The following is an 8987-nucleotide window of genomic DNA, read 5'->3' as shown; positions in this document are numbered from 1 at the left end:
CTCTAAACACAGCTTCGTTACCTCCCATATCTGTCTTTGCCTTTTCCACTTTCCCCTTTGTCAAAGCAGTTTCTAATTCCCTTCATGATTTCTTCCTTGGCATAGCGGCCCTTTGTTCCTTGTGTTACGAGCTCAGCGCTTTCTGTTATTGACTTCTGAGTTCAGTCTGGTGTGTTTGGTGGATGTACTTTGTATGGCTTTAATCCTTGTAAGTAGACTGAGGCATTGTGGACTAGCTGTTGCCAGGTCCTCTAAAGACTGGGTCTTGTCAGCTTATATTCTGTTAATGTAATTAAACCTTTCCTGTTCTTGTTGAAAGTCAGGTATTGAAGTATCCAGCTAGTCTTCTTGACTTGTTACTTTAAGTCATGCTTCCTTAAAGGACAATAATTATTCCTGCTTGACAGAGGGGTAAGAAACTCAAAACAGTGCTGACACATACCTTTAATGCCAGCACTTGCCTTTAATCCCCACACTCAGGAGGTAGAGGCAGGCAGATCCTGAGTTTGAGACCAGCCTGCTCTACAAAGTGAGTTCCAGGATAGGTAGGGCTACATAAAGAAACCTAGTCTCAAAAAAACCAAGATAAATAAACTAGTGAATGAACATAAACATAAACAAATGAACTGAAAACACCAGGACCCAGCCTGAGACACAGTGAAGCCTGCGGCAGGGGCTGAGAACAAGGGGCAGTGCAGCACAGTGTGTGCAAAAAAGATTTCCCCCCAGTTTTACTGGGTGGTTCTGTTGCATAGACACTGCTCCATTCCGGAAAAACACAACCCACTTGGAAGGATCATCAGCCCTGGATGGTCCTACAACCTAATTTCCAAGACCTTCCATCTAAAATAATAACTAAAGTTCTAATTCCTCATCCTAACTAGAGTAGATAACTCCTCAGGAGTGTCTGGTCACTTACACTGTCTACTCCTCTCTCCTCCCTGCCTTTTTCCAGTTTAACAGGTGCTTCCCAGCAGCCTTTGCGGGGCCAGACTGCCCTCTGTCCCAAGGATCCTGACCCTAGGCCTGCGGTAACCATCTGAACAGGTGAATCACAGGAACCGTACACTGTGGCAAGAGAAGGAACAGAAAGGCTTGCAGCACTGCCTGGCAGGGACAGAGGAGAAGCAGTAGGAGCGGTTCCCAACACAGCAGTATTAAACACTGACAAGTGCAGTCCTCCAGTTTCAGAACCCACCCTGGCCCTGCCAGCCCTCTGAGGTGGGAGGGGCCCAGGGGAGGAAAAGGAGGAAAACAAGAGGATGTTACACTGAGTGAGTCATCCAGCCTCAAATAACCGAGAGCTGCTAAGGCAGAAAGTTCTCGACTTGGCATTTTGCCAACTCCAGTGCTGTAAAAATAGCCATGATGAATTCACATATTTCTTTGCGAGTGTCGGTCCTTCGAACCAGTGAGATCTCAGTCAGAGCAAACTGGAACTTGGGGCCCATATGCTCAAAATCATGCTCAGATTTTGGTCAAAGGTTTTTATTTTCTTGAGAAAGCTAGAGAGCTGTATTTCCTACTGAAAAGTTGTCTATTCTCCCATCCTGCTGGGGTTATTGGACTATGGGATATTGTTTCCTGTTCGGAGTGAAAACTCTTGTTTTCTTGTTGGAGGTTTCTAATACCTCAGCAGAATATTCCTGTCAGTCAGAAAGCTCCCCATGTATAGGAGAGATAATGTCCTGCCTGTACCCACTCTGAACATAGTCGAGGGCGAAAAGGAAGTGTAGCCCATCCGCCTTTCCCTAGAGGGCACCTTGATCCAGAATAGGGAGGGGGCATGGAGCTAAGTTAGAGTGTGTAGAGCTGACAAAGGGATGTGCTGAGGGGTTCCCAGAGGCCCACAGCATAGCAGGAAAGCCCACCTTCGAGGGCTTGACCAACTCAATACGTAAAATCCAGCTTGACCTCCATTGAGCCTCAGGTTCCTTACTTTCAAAAAAGCTAGCACTGGTTCTTCCATGAGTCAGAACACAAACTATCTGGCTTCTGGGTGGCATTCCAGAGCATAGTTTCCAGAGTCTCTCAGCGGGGTGGAAAGGATGACTCAGGTCCCTGATCGTCAAGAAAGTGGGAAGATCTCTCAGCAGGCAACAGCACAAGAATAGAGACAGAGCCCCATTACTTCCCCAGCCATGCGATCTCTAAACTAATCACTACCCTGCTGGTGTTTAAGCTTCCTCATCTGCAGAAGGGCAGAGTGATGATAACTCAGCTCCTGGGTCATCAGGACTGAACGAAGATGGGCACGTAGAATGATGCCAGTTCACAGTCTAGACCAATAAATGTGGCCCTGTTATTTTTACATATGGAGGGGGCTGGAAAGACCAGAGGGTTGGTATGAAGGGAGAGGGAGTAAGGAGTGCTGAGAAATAGATTATAATGGACTTTAAGTGCCCATCTGAGTTGGGAGCCAAGTAACACAAGAGAGTCCTACCTCGGGTTCTTGAGTGGGTTTGACACTGATTAATAGGTCCAGCAGAGGATGCTTTTGAGATAGTGTTGTAGTTAGGGTTTCTATTAGTGTGAAGAGACACTGTGATCACACCAACGCTTATAAAGGAAACACACTGAGGTGGCGGCTTACATTTTCAGAGTTCAGTCTATTATCATCATGGCGGGAAACACACTGGCATGCAGGCAGACATGGTGCCCACTACATCTTGACTGGAAGGCAACAGGAAGTGAATTGTCAAACTGAGTAAAGCTTAAGCCAAAGAAACCTCCAAGCCTGCATCCACAGTGAGTGACACACTTCCTTCAACAAGGCCACACCTTGCTGGGCTGTGGTGGTGTATGCCTTTAATCCCAGCACTTGTGGAAACAGAAGTTTCTGTCCTGCTGGTCCCCCAGCCATTCATTCCCCGCAAAACACACAAAGGCTTATATGAATTATAAACTGTTTGGCTTATTATCTCAGGCTTATTATCAACTAGCTCTTATAACTTAAATTAACCCATAATTCTTGTCTGTTTAGCCATGTGGCCTGGTACCTTTGCTCAATAAGGCATTCTCATCTTGCTTCTTCTTGCAACTGCGTCTCTCTGCCTTTCCTCATCCTAGAATTCTCCTAGTCTGGTTGCCCTGCCTATACTATTCCTGCCTGGCTACTGGCCAATCAGTTTTTTATTACACCAATATGAGTGATAAATCTTTACACTGTAGAAGAGCATTATCCCACAGCACACTCGAGAGGCAGAGGCAGGCGGAGCTCCATGAGTTCCAGGCCAGCCTGGTCAACAAAGTGAGCCAATTCCAGGCCAGGCTCAAAGCTACACAAAGAAACCCTGTCTCAAAAAACCAAAACCAACCAACAAACAAAACCCATCACCACTACCACCACCACCGCCGCCACAACAACAACAAAAACAGAAACAAGGCCATAATTCCCTATAGTGCCAACCCTATGAGCTTATGCGGGTCAATTACATTCAAAGTACCACAGTTAACAACAAGCCTCCGGCTTCCAGCACCCAAGATAGCAGAAGGATGGGAGCTGATGGGATGGCTCAGCACTTAAAAGCATTTGTTGCTATTGCAAAGAACTGGGTTTGGTTTTCAGTACCCATATTTTGGCTCACAATCATCTGTAATTTCAGTTTCAGGGGATATAACACCATCTTAGGACCTCCACAGGTACCAGGCACACAAAACATAAATATACATCAAATAAAATAAAAACAGAAAACAGAAGTCACTTGCTGAGGAGTGAGATTCTGGAAGAGCACCACTGGGATGACCAACATTCTCATTTTTTTCAGAGGAGAGCTCATGCACTGCCATGTGAAGTGACTAGACTCATTGTGCTGGGTGAGCCCACGCAGCCTGCCCTTGTCCTCACCCACACCCACCCACAGGCAGGCAAGTCCACAAACTTCTACATTAGCTGTAGAAGAGGCAGGAAGTCTGGTGGGAGTCGGCAATTAGTTAACATGATACCCACCTCTCTCCATTCGGAGCAGGCCTTTCAGAGACAGGCAGAGTTAAAGGAAACAACTGAGAAAAAAGCACTCCAGGTTCTAGAGATGCTAATGAGCACAGCAATTAGCCTAAGCACGATCCTGACATGTATGAAGTTCTGTATACAGAGAAGTCTCCAGTGATGGGCCCTGGAGAAGGCAGGGGTGGTAGTTCACCATCCTGTAACAGGAGGAACCACCCAGGCACTAACCATGTGGGGCCAATTCATGGGGGGAAAAAAATCCCAATACACATTTCTTGGCCTTCAAGATCTAGGGGGAAAAAAAGACTACAGCCTCTGTCAAATGTAATGGGGAAATAATTCCTTTGAATCTGTGAATTTGCTTAGATGGGAAAAAAGGGAAGTCAGGTGATCCTTAAGTGACCCCAGGTGGCAAAAATACACCAGCACATGTGTTCAGGCCTTTGTGGGTACTCTTGGTGTGACACTAGCGCCACCTAGTGCACACAACTGGGACACAAGCCACAAACCCACAAAACCTAACTCCGGTCCTCTCCATTGTCACATCTGTTTTGTTTTGCGGTGTTTTCTTGCTGCTGGGTTGTGAGCCAATAGCAGTGGGAAAATGAGCAGCAGTTTATGGATGGACATGCATTACAAGATTTGTTATCACAGCCTACAGCACTAATACTAGTATGCTCGGTAAACAGTATGTAACTGTACAGAGAGGATCCAATCTCTCCACATCGCCTGCATTTTAAGGGCCGAACAAGATATCTCAAACTCTAGTCTGAGTCTGCAGGCTAATGGTTCTCGTGCCAGCACGTCTAAGAATTCTTCAGCGAGTCCTTACTAAGTCTGACTGCTGCTAAGCACGTCATTTCATCAACCTTAAATGGCTTCTCCAGAGCTTTCTTGCTCGCTCCTCTTGCACCCAGCCTCTCCTACTACAGTACTTTGCCCAAACACAGAAAGGACTTTCTCCTCTATACCCACATCATACCGACATAGTTGGCTGTTAACACAAAGTAGCAAGCATGTGAGGGTCTCCAGGGATTCACAATGTGGGAAAGAAAGCCAAGCTCAGGCCAGACATCACCATGATGGACACGCAACAGTCAAGTAGAGTGGTCTCTCTCCTGTTCTATCAGGGTTTCCAGCCCAGATTCTCCTCCACAAGACCCTGCAAACACGCACATGCACACACGCGCACAGGTATGGCAGCTAAGTCATGTGCGGAGGAGGAATCAGACGCCATGTACAGCAGCTTGGGACATTCGGGGCTCCAGTCCCGAGAGCAGCTAAAGGCAAGTTCCTAGAGGTGAGGTCCAGACACTGGCATGTCACTTACGGCACAATCAGCTGTCATGCCCTTTGAGTCACCTGTGGGTAAAACCATGCCGTGAGAACAGAAGCTCTGGGAGCTATCTCTTCAAGTGCTTCTCCAATCGTTCATGGTCCCTCAGCAATCCCGACTGGTTAAAATGCAGACATTGTGCGGGAGTCTTGCCTTTGGGCTGACAGACTCTGCATATGGGGAGGCTAAAGAGAAGTCTGTAACTATGACCGCAATCAAATGCAGGTCTCCTAGATTCCAAAGCCTTCCAGATCTCCCCAACAGTTTAACCAAAAGTGTACTATCAGAAAGAACCTAACTAGAGCTTTAGAGGATTTTACATGAACCTGAAACTGAAATGGACAGCAAAAATCTCACCCCTAAGGGAACCTCCTGTAACCCCCACCTTCTCATCCCCCTAAAGAAACCCTCTACAATGCCCAATCTCTGTCCCCAGAGGAACCCTGTAAAACCCATCTCCTCCTTCCCTAAAGGAGCCCCATGCCCCCACTTCCTCCCTTGAAAGGGATCCTCCACAATTACTTTGCATTAGAAAAATAACATTCTTCCCTCTTCATCCTGCACCGTTTTGTTTTTGCTCGGACAGACTCCTCCCTGCCCTCACAAAAGATCACTTCAGCGTGCCTAGCAGTACTGTAGCAAACGCCTGTGTCTAGAGTCAAATGATGAGAGGGACGGGAGAGTTTACCTGAGCTCCCTTGTATGTTTCCCCCACATTGCCTTCATTCCACACCTCTCACTCAGACGGCAACGGGGCACATATTGTCCAAGCCAGAAAGTGAGTAAATGGCTCTGCCCCTCGGATTGGCCAGGAACCAATTCTTTTCTTTAAGTCTGGGGTAGTTCTGAGTCATTGCCACACAGTTCTACTTTGGGAAGGGTGGTGTGTGGGGTGTGTGTGAAAAAAGAAAGCCAAGTGCAAGCCTAGATCTTAGTTTATATTATAATTCAACACAGTGGTGGTGGTAGAAGCCACGGACGGAGGTCAGGGCTAAGGGGACAAACGGGAAGGTCTTCCTCTCACTGGACTGATCTACACACTCTAAACAGGCAACAGGAAAGCAAAGGCTCAGGGGCAATGAGCTCTATTTTCGCTCATAAAATGTATTGCATAGGGTTCTTTCTGTGTTGTTAATGTGAACGCCAAACAGCACAACCCTTTCAGAAAGTAATTTGGCACTGGCAGCCTTGAAAGATATCCATAATGTTCATACTCTCGAACTCCATGTTTAGGAAAGCATTCTGAAACAGAAGCGGCACACTGCAGTACTGTATGTAACACAAGGACACTGGAAACAATGCGAACACTGAGAAACAGGGTATGAGTGCCTCTCATCTACTGACCTTCGCTGAATGCTTGACAGACTACTGAGTAATGCAAATTATTTTCATGAAGGAACCAGAGCTTACAGAAGCTAGTGCCCGTGCCCTCTACTGTACTGAAAGTATGGGTTTAAACCAGATTCCATCCAAGCCTACGTGAAGTCCACATGCTTTTCAGTTCCCATTGGTTCTCATCAACATTGGAGTGCACTGTGACATAATCATTGCACTGCTTCAGTGGGTTACAAGTTTAGTAAGGCTGGAAACATCCCCCTACCCCCCAAGCACAGAACCATCCAGTCACCGAGCAGGAGATGCCCTCACAATCAAAGGCTGAAGACAGTGGTTGGGAGGGCTGTACCCGCTGGGTGCTGGAGTGGAGAAAGAGGATTGACCCTAGATCTGTGAGTAGCATCTCAGTTCCCGTATATTTAATAAACAAGGAACAACAAAAAAGTTGGGTCAGAAACACTACCATTTACAAGTTAATATTTAACATGTTCTAGCCTTTCAAAGGCTTCTAGTGTTCTATGAGGCAGAGGCCAAAGTTCTGTGACCAAGATCTGATCATAAGCGCTCAGATAAGATCCAGTTACTTAACAGACAATTCACAGAGAATGGGCAGCTCTTTTCCAGGGTCAGCCAGGTCCCTTATTAGGTCTCTGCCATTTCCCACTATCGCACTGAACTAATGATTTATCTACTGGCTCACTAGAACTGCCTCCAAGGTCCAGCCTGAGTGAGAGGAAGGACAGAAAGAGGAGGCCCAGAATGACACAGGCTCGGTCATAAAGACACAGGTCTTTAAGTGGGCACCAGACTTAAAGAATGACTACAGGCTCACCACCGACAAAGCAGGAGACAGCATCTAAGAGGGAGCCAACGGAATGCACCAGTGAAGAGGTGGGGAGAGAGACAGAGGGTCAGGTCAGACCTCCAAAGAGCACCCCACAACCCCCTCCATCCCCACGTTGGGTCCATTTACCTGAAGCTTTCTCCTGAAGTGAGACAGCAATTTGAACTGCAGACAAAGTTAAGCAACCCTCAGCTGCCACTCAGCTCAACTCAGCACTGCTCTTAGCTGCCGGGGAATGTCAGAATCATTTTCAAAAGGGGTTTGGAGAGCGAACAATGAAACCAAAAATTCGAGTTTCTGTTTATAGCTCTATCAACCAAAGGTTTGTTAAGCTCAGGTCTGTAACAGGAGGATTAGGTAGGGTCTTTCTGGCTCTTAGCATTTAGCCAACCTGAACTTCAGTCCTGTTGTGCTATGATGCATCAAAACATCCATTTCTAAAGTGGTTAAAGTGAGCAGCCTTCGGAGATCCCGTGGATCTGTGTCTCGCTTCAACAGTGTTTGGACGGAACAGACCCGGGGCCTCCCTTTGTTAGCTTCCACCACTCCTCATCTGCAGCCACAGCCTCTGGGACCATCACCTAGCCGCCTTCAGCTCCCAGGACTCTTCAGCACTGCCTCTTTGAGGGTAGCTCCAGACTACGTCTCAACCATGACCTCCCAGATTCGTCAGAATTATTCCACCAAAGTGGAGGCTGCTGTGAACCACCTGGTCAACCTGCACCTGCGGGCCTCCTACACCTACCTCTCGCTGGGCTACTATTTTGACCGGGATGACGTGGCTCTGGGGGGTGTAGGCCACTTCTTCAGCGAATTGGCCGAGGAGAAGCGCAGGGCGCCGAGCGTCTCCTCAAGTTGCAGATTGATTGTGGAGGCCGTGCACTCTTTCAGGATGTGCAGAAGCCATCTCAAGATGAATGGGGTAAAACCCAGGAGGCCAAGGAAGCTGCCCTGGCCTTGGAGAAGAACTTGAACCAGGCCCTCTTGGATCTTCATTCCCTGGACTCTGCCCGTACAGATCCTCATCTGTGACTTCCTTGAAAACCACTTCCTGGATAAGGAGGTGAAGGTCATCAAGAAGATGGGCAACCACCTGACCAACCTCCGCAGGCGTTTCTGGGCGAGTACCTCTTTGAGCGGCTCACTCTCAAGCATGACTAGGAGGCCTCTTCCAAGGGGCTCCCACCTCTGCTCTGTACCAGCCCGCCTCAGGACCTTTACCCGAACCTCTCAAGAAGCCACTAAGCAGCTTTGTAACGCCCTGGAGCCCCTCTCAAGTCTTGGACCAAATAAAAATAAAGCCTTTTGAAACAGCAAAAAAAAAAAAAAAAAGTGGTTAAAGTACTGAGCATGCAAAGGCTGCTGCCATACAGCCATAAGAAGTGATAGGAGTTACAGGACATCTCTAAAGAAACTCATCTAGAAGCTAAAGACTGGCATCCTCAAATCATTTGGCACAAAGCTTGGGAACTGAAGCATAAGTGATGGCTTTCTTACTAATCTGTTTCTATACTGGATTTCAC

At 47.4% G+C, this 8987-nt stretch overlaps 1 pseudogene; it reads left to right on the top strand.

Annotated features, from left to right (window-relative positions):
• Nucleotides 1–8104: 8104 nt before the first annotated feature.
• Nucleotides 8105–8628, top strand: LOC101980760 (annotated as a pseudogene).
• Nucleotides 8629–8987: the final 359 nt, after the last annotated feature.

This window comes from Microtus ochrogaster, unplaced genomic scaffold, assembly GCF_000317375.1.
Source record: "Microtus ochrogaster isolate Prairie Vole_2 unplaced genomic scaffold, MicOch1.0 UNK10, whole genome shotgun sequence".
Classification (NCBI taxonomy): Eukaryota; Metazoa; Chordata; class Mammalia; order Rodentia; family Cricetidae; genus Microtus; species Microtus ochrogaster.
The sequence above is the reverse complement of the archived record's forward strand: the minus strand, read 5'-3'. Positions and strand labels throughout refer to the sequence as shown.